Source organism: Ailuropoda melanoleuca, chromosome 2, assembly GCF_002007445.2.
Source record: "Ailuropoda melanoleuca isolate Jingjing chromosome 2, ASM200744v2, whole genome shotgun sequence".
Classification (NCBI taxonomy): Eukaryota; Metazoa; Chordata; class Mammalia; order Carnivora; family Ursidae; genus Ailuropoda; species Ailuropoda melanoleuca.
The window spans coordinates 2,497,117-2,509,287 of NC_048219.1; the positions used below are offsets into that span (position 1 = coordinate 2,497,117).

Sequence of the window (12,171 nt, forward strand, 5' to 3'; positions counted from 1 at the left end):
AAGGCAGGCGCTTAACTGTCTGAGCCACTCAGGCGCCCCTAAAACCATTTTATTTTAAAGATTTTATTTTTTATTAAGTCATTTCAACCAATGTGGGGCTCAAACTCACAACCCTGAGCTCGAGTCATAGCCCAGCCGAGCCATCCAGGCGCCCCATAGGTGAAGCTTTTCTATTCCTAGTTCTGAGAGTAAAGTTTAACATTGGCAAAGGAGTTAGTAACCACGGTAGGGTCGGAGTATCTCCAATACTTCCGTTTGTTCAGAGCATTATGACGGTATTTCCTTTAGTCAGGAACTCCTGATGTGAAGAATTTCCTGTCCTATGCCAGTTCCTCAGCTGCTTCGATGTTCTGGAATATAGTGGGCAAGTAAAGGAGCCGACTTTCCAGGTGGACCCAGAAGTTACCACCTTAGGGATTTTATAGCTTGACAGCGAGGTGTCCTGAGTTGGGTGGACTTAGCACAGATATTCTCAACGTGGGCAGTTTGGAGCCAGAGAATTCTCTTTCGTGGAGGCTTGTCTTACGTATTATAGGACGTTCAGCAGCATCCCTGGTCTCTCGTCACCAGATGCCAGTAGCACCCCACTGATGTGACAACCAAAAATGTCTCCAGACATTGCCAAATGTTCCTTGGGTGCAAGCTGGCCTTTAGTTGAGAACTACTGATTTAATGGGAGATTTCATCACAGATCTGCCACAGGTTACCTTTGGATCCCTGGTCTCTTAAGCTCAGTGTTGAATTGAGAAAGCTAAAAGAGAAATGGTATAAGTTGGGTTTCATACTGGAATGTCTGGCTGGTTCAGTTGGTAGAGTATGCGACTTAATCTCAGGATCATGAGTTCAGGCCACGCTTTGGGCATGGAGCCTACTTAAATTTTAAAAAATTGGGTTTCATATTCCCTGTATATGTTTGGGTAATGTCACCCACCTACTCTGGCAAATCTTAAGTTCTTTGATACAGAGATTAAAATTACATCTCCAGGGGCGCCTGGGTGGCACAGCGGTTAAGCGTCTGCCTTCGGCTCAGGGCGTGATCCTGGCGTTATGGGATCGAGCCCCACATCAGGCTCCTCCACTATGAGCCTGCTTCTTCCTCTCCCACTCCCCCTGCTTGTGTTCCCTCTCTCGCTGGCTGTCTCTATCTCTGTCAAATAAATAAATCTTTAAAAAAAAATAAATAAAATAAAATAAAATTACATCTCCAACTCCAGCCATTCTGTTCAGATGGTTTACTGTGGGCTAGGATAGATGCATTTGTGACTCCTTTAATCCTCATTGTCATCTGACTTTACCCATTCGTATAACTACACCTGCTTTACAGATAAGAACATTGAGATTCACGAGTTACACAGTATGGCCAATGAGATGGGGGAGGGGGATCTAAGCCTGGGATTTCTGTCCCCCTAGTCTCAGGCTTTTTCTATAGTGTCTGGAAGTAGGAATTTAACAAGCATCTCTTGAGAATCTCCTGCATGCAAGATGTTTCTTCTTTTACTTTTCTTTTCATCTTTACAATTTTTTTTTTTAAAGATTTTATTTATTTGAGAGAGACAGAGCACAAGCAGGGGGAGGTGCAGAGGGAGGAGAAGCAGACTCCCTGCTGAGTACTCATCCCAAGACCCTGGCATCCTGACCTGAGCCTTACCTTACAATTTAGAATAACATTTCTTAGCTTCATTTGATACAGAATAAGTATGAAAAAAATGGCCCATAATCTCACTTCCTAGAGAACTCCCACTGACATTTTTCAAAGCAAAAGATAAATTTGCACGAGGTTAGAAAAATCCAACAGTGTAAAAGGGAATAAAAGGAAAATTTAAGGTCTCTCTGCCCATTAACAGTCTGTTATGTATCCTTCCAGAAAACATGAATTACACAGATGTAAGCACTTACGTGTGCGCGCACACATTTATCCCTTTTTTATTTACACAAAATACATACCATGCATGTTTAGGTTATACATTTTTCTTGCCCAGGATGTCTTGGGGTCTCTTGCTATCAACATACAGAGATTTGCTTTATTTAAAAAGAAAATTTTAGGGGCGCCTGGGTGGCGCAGTTGTTAAGCATCTGGCGTGATCCCAGCGCTCTGGGATCGAGCCCCACATCAGGCTTCTCCGCTAGGAGCCTGCTTCTTCCTCTCCCACTCTCCCTGCTTGTGTTCTCTCTCTCACTGTCTGTCTCTCTTTGTCAAATAAATAAAATCTTCAAAAAAAAAAAAAAGGGGGCGCCTGGGTGGCTCAGTCGTTAAGCGTCTGCCTTCGGCTCAGGGCGTGATCCCGGTGTTCTGGGATCGAGCCCCACGTCAGGCTCCTCTGCTGGGAGCCTGCTTCTTCCTCTCCCACTCCCCCTGCTTGTCTCTCTCTCACTGGCTGTCTCTCTCACTGGCTGTCTCTGTGTCAAATAAATAAATAAAATCTTAAAAAAAAAAAAATTTTAAGCAGCTGCAGAGTAGTTCCTTATATGGCGAATACCTAGCTTTATACTTTCAGTAAAAAACGCAAGGGAGAGGATTTAGGTATGGGGTCAAGCCTCCAAAGCATAAGAGGTTTAGAGTGGTAAGTGACGGAGCCACGCCTCAACCCCTCAAGCTCCACATCCTGAAACCAGAACTGGTACAATTCACAGCTGCCCAGCCCTGTCTCCTGGCAACCCTGTGGTCCCAGCTCTTCCCCATGGAAGTGAATTTACAGATGAGTTCCTTGTCCCAAACAAGCCTGGTAAGAGGAGAGGTTGGAGTCCATCTCCCTTTCATCTGGCTCCAGCCCCATGCCCTTGCCCTGAGGTTACACCTCCTGGATCTCAAAGAGCAGACCGAGTCCAGTGTTTCCAGAGCTCTGTGGGGTTTTGAGAGGATAGTCATTCCCTAGCCCTCTTGCCACTCTCCGAGATGATGCCTGTGCTTTCTCTTTGCAGTCGACACGACCCAGCTACCACGGGCGTTTGTCATTGTCATTTCTTGAGTCCATCTAGAGCCTAGTTCTAAAGAACCCTAAACGCTTTTAGTTCTGTGAGAGGAAGGAGGAGGAAAATGCAGAAGAGCCAGAGGGAAGTCCTTCTCAACTGTGTCCTGTGTCTACTCTCTCTTTGTGATTATTTTGGCTCCCAAGTTCTGCAAAAGAATAATTTCATCTAGTTATTGAAAAATGCTCCTGCCAGATGGCTGCTGGTGAAAACTAGTGTCGGGACCACGAGGTAATACGAGATTCCTAGCAACTGGCTGGTGTCATGGAAAAATATGTCATCCGTTGGGCAGCTCCTCCCTGAGCAGTGAGTGGGTGCCAGGGCCTGGCTGCTGGGGAGGAGGCCAGCTCCGAGGGCTGTGGGGGCCATGAGGAGTCCACTGGGATGGCGGTGATGGCTGGAGCACTCCAGTGTAACTGGCCCTTCCAGGAGCGTCATGTGTGGTCACTTTCCACGGGCAGCTCAGTTCAACGCTCTTGACAATGGCTTGACTATTTTGCTAAGCATTTTCCACCCACTGTCAGGCGTTAATTGGACATTTTCCCCTGGCCTGGAATGCCTCCCCCCTATGCCTCCCCCAGTCTTTGCCGGCCTACTCCTACTCATTCTTTATGACGCAGATGGGCATGGTCACCTTCATGAAGCCTTCTTTGATTTCTGCCTCCAGTTGGCATCAGAAGCCCTCCTGTGAGCCCCTCTAATGCCTTAGTTTTAGTTACAGTCCCTGTTCATTCAGCAAATGTATGTGGTGTGCCCAATATGCCATGCCCTGTTCTAGGGATCACGGTGGTGTGGCGTCCAGTCAGTGTCCCTAGGCAGATTGTGGGCTCCATCAAGAGGGAATCTCTATGTGCTTGGCCTCCAATGCAGGGCCTGCCCATGGTGGATCCTCAAGGAACAGTTTGATTTTTGTAGGAGACCGATTGCTGCCTGGTTGAAGGCTCTTCCTTCTAGGGAACGCAAACAACTAGAATTCACGGGAGACCATGGGAGGGGGACTGTGGGAGGGCTGGGGATGGAGGTAAACAAAAAAGGAAAGGCTTCACTCAGGTGGCGGGCTTCCCTCTCTGTACTGCACCTGACCTTGTGATGAGGTGAAGTTAACTGCCCTTGGCTGGCTCTGCTTGAAAGCTCAAGGGCCCCCTGGGTGCCTAGCAACAACCTGACTGCCCAGAATGGTGATTTAGAAGCTGGGTGTGTCTCATGGGCAGGAAGCCACCGACACCACCAAAGCAGCCAGGGCCTTCCCTTCACTTCCTCTGAGCCAAAACCCCGCCTCCAAGTGGGGCCAATACTTAGCGTTAGTCCTGTCTTAGCACAAATTGGAGGTTCTGGAAAAGATAACTCCAGGGCTTACGAGATGTGTGATCTCAGACCAAGTCATGTCACCTCCCTGAGCTTCAGCTTCCACACCTGTCTTGTTCCTGTCTTATTCCCAGCTAGGGTCACCCTCCCACAGCACCGGAAGCACGGAAACATCCAGCAGCTGCTAATGTAGCTGAATGTGCCGGATAGGGGAGGATTCAGTTAGTGATTCTTTCTCAGGTGACCCTTTGATCTTGTTCTTTTCTTCTGAGCTCCTCTCTTGAGCTCTCCATCTTCCCATTTCTAATTTCTACACATTAAATCCTGTTCTTAGCTTCTTATTTCTTCCATCCCATTTCTCTGCTTTTTTCTTTTTAAGATTTTATATTTAAGTAATCTCTTCGCCCGACGTAGGGCTCGAACTCACAACCCCGAGATTAAGAGTGGCACACTCCACTGACTGAGCCCGCCAGGCAGGCACCCTTCTTTGCTTTTCTTATCCACAGCCGTTAAACCTCACCATCGAGGCTCACAAATATTCTACACCTGTTTAAAAAATCACAAGTGTTTTGGTTTTGGGGCCAATACTGTTGCCAAGGTGACCCTTAATTTTTAAAATTTAAGTGCACCACACATCCTGGAAATTGTATGACTGGATGAATTTGTACAAAGTGAGCATATCCCCATAACCACTGTCCAGATGAAGATACAACGTATAGCCAGCGTCCCAGGAGTCTCCAGTCTCCTGGAAGGTAAGCTGTTGTGATGTCTACTGCCATAGAATACTGTTGCCTGTTTCTGAACCAAATAGAATCACACAGTGTATACTCTTTCGTGTTTGTTTTCTTGTGTTCAACATTATGTCTACGAGATTCATCCACCTCTTGAGCCTCCTGCCTTTCCATGCCCGCGTACCTGGACATGCCTGTTCTTTCCCCCAGTGGTCAGCACGCCCCACCCTGGCCTGGCCAGCCTGTGCCGGTCCTCTAGATTTAGATCAGACCTCGCTCCTTTGGGAAACCTTCCCTTATCGGCTCTGGGTTTGAATTTCAGCTCTTCCACCTGCCAGCTATATGACTTCAGGCAAGTGGTCCTAACCTTGTTTTTGTTGAAGGTAATAATTTCTATATTCCAGAGTTCTTGTGAATTTCAAGTGAGTTAATACATATTAAATACTTAGAACAATGCCTGGAGCATAGGAAGTACTTAGTAAACGTTAAGTATAACCCTTATGAATATTCTGCTTTTCTTTGATTCTCCTAGATACTTGTACAAACCCCTGTCCTAGCACTAGTTTTGATTACTGTTTGTCTCACCATGAGACCTTAGCTCCTTGAGTAGAGATTATGTCTTCATTCATTGTATTTCTTCAACAGATAATTATTAAGTATACACTACATTCTTGCACTGAGGGTACAGTGGTGAAAGAAGCCCTTGAATTGTCTTTTTAATGGGGGAGAGATAGAGAGTAAGAATACTAAAAGGGTGAGATCATTTTGGAGAGTGATAAGATTATGAAAGAAAGAAAGCAGGCGTGGTTTGGTAGTGGGTTGGAACTGCTACTCTAAGCTGGTTGGGGAGGAGGTCTCCTTATACAGTTGCTATTTGAGCAAAGACGTGCAGGATGAAAAGGAGCAGACTCGTGCAGAGCAGGAGTGATCAGGGCAGCAAGTGCGAAGGCCCTGAGGCAGGCACAGTAAGTTCAGTTCTGTATGAGGAATGACAAAGAAGGCAGCATGGCTGTAGCCCAGTGAGTGGGTGCATTGTTCTGAGGACGTTGGAGAGGTGGACAAGAGCCAGGAGAAGCCACTGAAGAGGTTAAGCAGGGGGATATCAGTTATCTTCACATCTGAGGTGCCTAGCGTGTAATACACTGTTCAATTTGGTCACAACACACCCATGACCAATTGGTTCACATGAATGATTCTCAGATCATTTTCACATTAAAACTTCATCACCATACCATGTGCCTCTGGGTCCGTACTAAACCCTACAGTGCAGATGGAGTTGCTCAGTCATTTCTAGACTTTCCTCTCCCCTATCCTATCTCATGCACCCTTTTTCAGTGACCCAGATTGTCTCCACCAGAGATTGTAACAGAGATGAAGGAGGCAAGCCTGGGCCAGTTAGAGAAAAGGCAGGTAGGAAACAGGTTTGGTCAGTTCCTCTCCTTTCTCTGACTCCAAGAAGGGTCCAGGTCCCTGGACAAGCATAATGATGTGGCACAAAGTGGAGGAGGGAGGCTGAGCAGCAGGAGGGGCTCAGAGGGATGAAGTCCCTGAGTTGGAGCTGATGGAGAAGAGCTGCAGCTGAGGGCCTGGGAGGGCCTATCCCCTCTGGTGTGGCAGGCCAGATTGGGAGTACTTCTGGAGTCCTAGCAGCAGAGTGGAACTGCTGGCACGGCCTGAGCCATGACCATGACCAGCCAGAGGAGGGGAAGACCCAGCCAGTAAATCAGGAGGGAAGAGTAGGCTTGCATCAATGATAGGAATGTACACAACAGCAACCCTTTAGTTACAACGGTGAGACTTTATTTTTGTTTATTTCCAACCTTTATTTTTATGCAATATTACACATGAGGAAAAGCACATAAAACAAATGTATAGCACAACGAATGATTATAAAGCAGACATCCAAATAATCGTCACCGAGGTCGTGAAATAGACCACCGCCAACACCGCCCCCCCCCATCCCTTCCAGATTGCACACTCCTTTAGAGGGTGCCAGCAGCCGGATTTTTATAATAATCACTTCCTTGCTTTTCTTTATAGTTTTATCGCCTATGAATCACAGGGAAAGTCTTAAATTAGGACTTTCTCATGTAAATCCTAAGACCGAGGACCACAAAGGAGAGCCTCTTTAATGACGATCCTCCCCCCTTGAGTAAATCTTGGCAGGCCCTGCGGAGGTGGTGGTGGATTTGCGGTCTTCGGTGTTTGGCAGAGAAGGCAGTTTTGAGGCTTCTCTCCCTCATTATGTGTAAGGCACCTGAAGAGCACTGTGAGGGGCTCAAAAATGCACCCCAAACTGAGCCCGCCCCTGGGAGCTTACAGTAGGGCAGGGAAAGCATGGATCGACATGACCTAACAGGGTGACGGCCTGAAGAAATCCTCAGGTGAATGCTACGGGAGTTTCGAAGAAGCAGGGATCGCTTTAGCAGCCAGAAGCAGAGCAGGCTTTGTGGAAGAGGCAGTATGCTCATTCATGCAGTATTTATCAAACATTTTTGAGGGCTGGCAGTGTGCCAGGAAATTAGGTAAAAGGATACAAAAAGGAATACGTAAGATCCCTGCCTGCTCATGGCTTCATGGTTTAGTTAGCACAGATACAAATGATTTTAATACAGTATGCTTTAAATACAAACTGTAATAGGAATGATTGGTTGCCTGGGGTCATCAGGCAAGGCTTAGGAGCTGAGGTCCACACTAATCCTTGAAGGGGAGAAGAATAGGAGTTTGGCAGACAGGGAAGGGAACTGCTGGTTGTGCAGAAGCACAGAGGTGGGAAAGGATGCAAGGTCACTGTTGGCAAAAGGTATAGTTCATGGTGGGAAGGTGAGTGGGACTTGATAGGTAGCATGGTTGAACGGGAAGGGTGTTCTAGGTAAGGGGAACAGCATGAGAAGGGGCATGGAGGCAAGAAATCATGGTACCTACATGCACGATACTAGGTAATTCAGTCTTGCTGCAGCACACACACACTGTCAAGGTGTGTGATGGAAGGTGGGATGGTTAATTTGAAATGTCAACTTGACTGGGCCATGGGGGCCCAGATACTTGGTTGAACATTATTCTGGGTGTACCTGTCTGTGAGAGTGTTTTGGAATAAGATTAACATTTGAATTGGTAGGCCACATAAAAGAGATTGCACTTCCTAATGTGGTGGGCCTCATCCAATCAGTTGAAGGCCTGACAAGAACAAAAAAGGCTGACCCTCTGTCCAGTAACAGAGATTTTTCCTGGCTTTGGACTCAAACATTGGCTCTTCTTGGGTCTTGAGCCTGCTGAATGTTGGACTGCCACTGAAATATCAGTTCTTATTCTCAGGCCTGAGGACTTGGACTGGACCCATACCATCAGTTCTGTTGAGTCTCAGCTTGTCGACTCACCATACAATCTTAGAACCTATCAACCTCTCTAATTGTGTGAGACAATTCCTTAGAATAAATCTTTTTAGATTTAAAAACAAATTTATTTGTCAGAGAGAGAGCGCACAGCAGAGGGAGCAGCAGGGAGAGGGAGAAGCAGGCTCCCCACTGAGCAAGAAGCCTGATATGGGACTCCATCCCAGGACCTTGGGACTATGACCTGAGCCAAAGGCAGACACTTAACTGACTGAGCCACCCAGGCATTCCAGAATAAATCTTTTTAGATAGGTAGATACAAACCAATACAGATCAATCTCTCTCTCCCATTCTTCCCCTCCCCTCTACCCTGTTCCTTCTATTGCTTCTGTTCCTCTGGACAACCCTGACTAATACAGAGGGGAAAGGGAAATAACTTGGGAAAGGCAAGTTGGTGCCAGATTACAGAGGACACAGAATGCCTGGCTAAAGGACATTTCCCAGTGTTAGAGGAAAAACGCTTATCTTAATACTTCATTTATTGGTGACTACCACAGCTATTTGGCCAAGAAAGACACCTATTTCCAATACCTCTGATGTAATAGTCGTAGTTTCTTCTGGGCTTTTCAATTGCACAAGAAGAATAACTATATTTTTGAGGTTGTACTATAGGGATTTTATTTTGAAGGCAAAGCTAAAAACATTGGGGTTCCTGAGCTGGAAAGTGACTTAATAAGAGCCGAGATCTAGGAAGGTGAAGGTTGTGCTGTATAAAATGAATTAAAACAGAGATCGTCAAAGGAAGCCTCTAGAAATGGGATATTAACTTTGCAGTTTTGGGACCTATGATGCAGAAAGTTTGGGAGTCCCTGGATGTACAAGGGTGCAGGGACCCAAAGGAGATAGAGGCACAGCGGAACCCGAAGCAGGTGGGAAATGGAGATGCTGTCAGTGGCACTGATGGGATTGTGAGTAACTGGAAATTTGGAAATGGGGGTGGAAATAGGGACTAGAGGAGGAAGAGATTTGGGAATCATCTAGAAGGTGGTATCAAGTACAATCCCTGGGTGGACATGGAGGGGCGAGGTGGCAGAATCTTGAAGTTGCAAGTGACAGGAACCGACTCAACCTGGCTCAGGCAGCAGAGGGAATTTATCAGCTAATGTGACTGAAAATTAAAATAAGACTAGATCCAAGGGCTCAAACAATGCCAGTGGAACTTGGTTTGACTCTGCTCTCTTTTTGCCCTCTCTTGTGGTCCCATTCTCAGGCAGTATCTCTCCTTGCAGCAGGGTGATGGCTGCCAGCAGGGCCATGGTGACATCCTGCCCTCAGCAGAGAAATTCATTAACTGGACAGTTCTGACCAAAGTTCCAGAATTGAATCTCACTGGTTCTCATTGGGTCATTCGCCCATTGCTGAAATGCTGCTAAAATTCTCTGACTGGCTAAACTTGGGTCACGTGTCTATCCCTGCACCTAGGGGTAGAGTCAACTCTAGAGCCACAGGCATTGAGAATTTGGGGGGAGGGGCTGCTGCAGAAACGGAAGTGCTGTTACCGGAAGGAGGAATGGACATCGGGCTGGTACCCACAGGAGAAAGGGAGCTGGAGACCCAGGGGCTGCTCCTCCCGTTAGTATGAGGCAGCTGCAGCCAGAGGGGCGGTGGGGAGGAGGCCCTAGGAGTCTGGAGTCTAGGCTGGCAGCAAGGGAAGGGGTAGACTGGGGTCTAGTAGTAACGCGACTGCCTTTTGGGGCTGTGGGCTGTGAAAAGGTTGGGGAGGGCCATTTTGACAAAAACCTGACAAGAGAAAAGACAAAGTGCTAAGCGAGTCCTTGTTCTCAGAATAAAGGCAGGAAAAGCCAAGCGGTTGGGTGACACCCCATCAAGATATTGCTGCTCATGGAAAGGGCAGACATTGTCTGGGGACATTCATGGGATTGTGAGAGGGGATGAAGGAAAGGTCACTGCCAACTGGCCTTGCAGAGGGAGAAAGCACAACCAGCTTTCCTCAAGTTTAAAAAAACAAGCTTACTCATTTTATAATACTCAAAAAGTTACAGTAGCCGAAAAAGACCTAAATTCCAATAGTAGATTGATTAAATATATATTGTAATGCCCATACAGTAGAATATGACCTTTAAAAACAATGTTTCATTTGAGATGGAAAGACATCAATGTAGTTTTGCAAGAGAAAAAGAGTACAATCAGTTTTTGTGCAATAAATGTGCATACACCTCTCTCCATCTCTATATATCTGGGAAGCTGTACACCAAAATGTTAATATTTTGTATCTGTAGGGATAGGACCACAGCTGAAGCTTATCTTCTGATTTCTTTATAATCACCTTCTGGGTAGTATGATCAATTAGAGCCAGCCCCTTGGGTCCAAGTCCCAACTCTGCCACTGCCTCATTTGGCAACCTTGGGCAAGTGCCTTAACACTTCCGAGCCTCAGTTCACTCATCAATAGATGGTAATGGTTCTTAACTGATAGAGAAGTTGTGAGCATTCCATTAGCTACTAGGACATGCAAAGCTGTTAGCAACATGCCTATAGTACAACCTCAAAAATATAGTTATTCTTCTTGTGCAATTGAAAAGCCCAGAAGAAACTACGACTATTACATCAGAGGTATTGGAAATAGGTGTCTTTCTTGGCCAAATAGCTGTGGTAGTCACCAATGAATGAAGTATTAAGATAAGCGTTTTTCCTCTAACACTGGGAAACATCTGAGACTAAGATCGAGAGTTCCTATTCTCCCGAAGCCTGCACACTAGCAGGGAAGACATGATAAACAGGTGCTGTGAGGATAGGGTGATCAGGAAGGCAGTGACATTTGAGGGCTGAGAGCCAACCAAAGGGTGCTGAAGAGGAAGCCAGGGGAAACGGAGAGTGCGAGGCCTTGTAGCAGGGAGGAAGTCCCGGAACCAAAAGACTGCTGAAGTGACTGGAGCGAGGGACAGTGCAGTGTAGGCAGATGAGATGCGTGGCGCGCCACGAAGGCCCCCACGCAGGCCTGGGAGCGGGGTGGTCTCAGGCAAGTCATTGCCCTTAGGCAAGTCAAAGCCTCCGTCTATTTTTTTTTTATTTTTAGCCTCCGTCTTTTTTTTTTTTTGCAGAATAGGGATGTTAATACTTTGCCTCAAAAGGTTGGAAGGAACAAAAGCATTGTCAGTGGCAGCGCTTTGCAAATAAATGTTTGTAGTATCATTACAAACACAACCGTCGGAGAAACAGCCAGAGTTTAGGAGCAAACTAGCAAGCCTTGCTGGTTGGCGCGTGCGCGGTAACGAGCCAGAGCCGGGGCGGGGGTTGAACTCAGGCCCCGCCTCTAACCGCTTTGCCTGGACTCGCCTCCGGGCCCCGCCCACTTCCGCGGGCACCCAACCCTGCGTTGCTTGCGTGCTGACGTCAGGCGCGTGCCCCTGTCCGGCAGCCGAGGAGACCCCGCGCAGTGCTGCCAACGCCCCGGCGGAGAAGCTGAGGTGAGTGCGGGGCCCGAGGCTCCCCGCGGGAGCGGCTCCCGCACAGTCCCGTCCCCGCCGCGCGGCCCCCGGCCTCTCCCCGTCCTCGGGGACACCCCGCCTCTGGGATCCTGGGAACCCTGGGAGCGCAGGGCGCGGGGAGGGGTCCCCGGCTCGCGCGGCGCCGTCCGGGCGAGCGCGGGTTCGGGTTCTGTCGGGGAGCGGAGGGGAGAGGGTGGTGGTGGGGCAGGCGGGGTTGCTCGGCCGCCGAGAGGTGCGCGGCCCGGGAGCGCGGGGTGCCGGCCTGAGGGCGCGGGCAGGGCCGGGCTGTCACCGGGCAGCGGCGGAAGGAAGGGGTCACACCCATCCC

At 47.9% G+C, this 12,171-nt stretch overlaps 1 protein-coding gene across 2 annotated transcripts in view; it reads left to right on the forward strand.

The window, feature by feature from the left end:
- The first annotated feature begins 11,695 nt into the window (after positions 1-11,695).
- Positions 11,696-12,171, forward strand: part of CDC42 (cell division cycle 42) — a 44,925-nt gene continuing 44,449 nt past the window's right edge. The window contains exon 1 of one of the 2 annotated variants that reach the window (XM_011225376.3): positions 11,696-11,822. The gene's annotated coding sequence lies outside the window, so the exon portion shown is untranslated. The remainder of the gene's footprint in view (positions 11,823-12,171) is intronic. The other variant, XM_002919524.4, reaches the window with a different exon arrangement.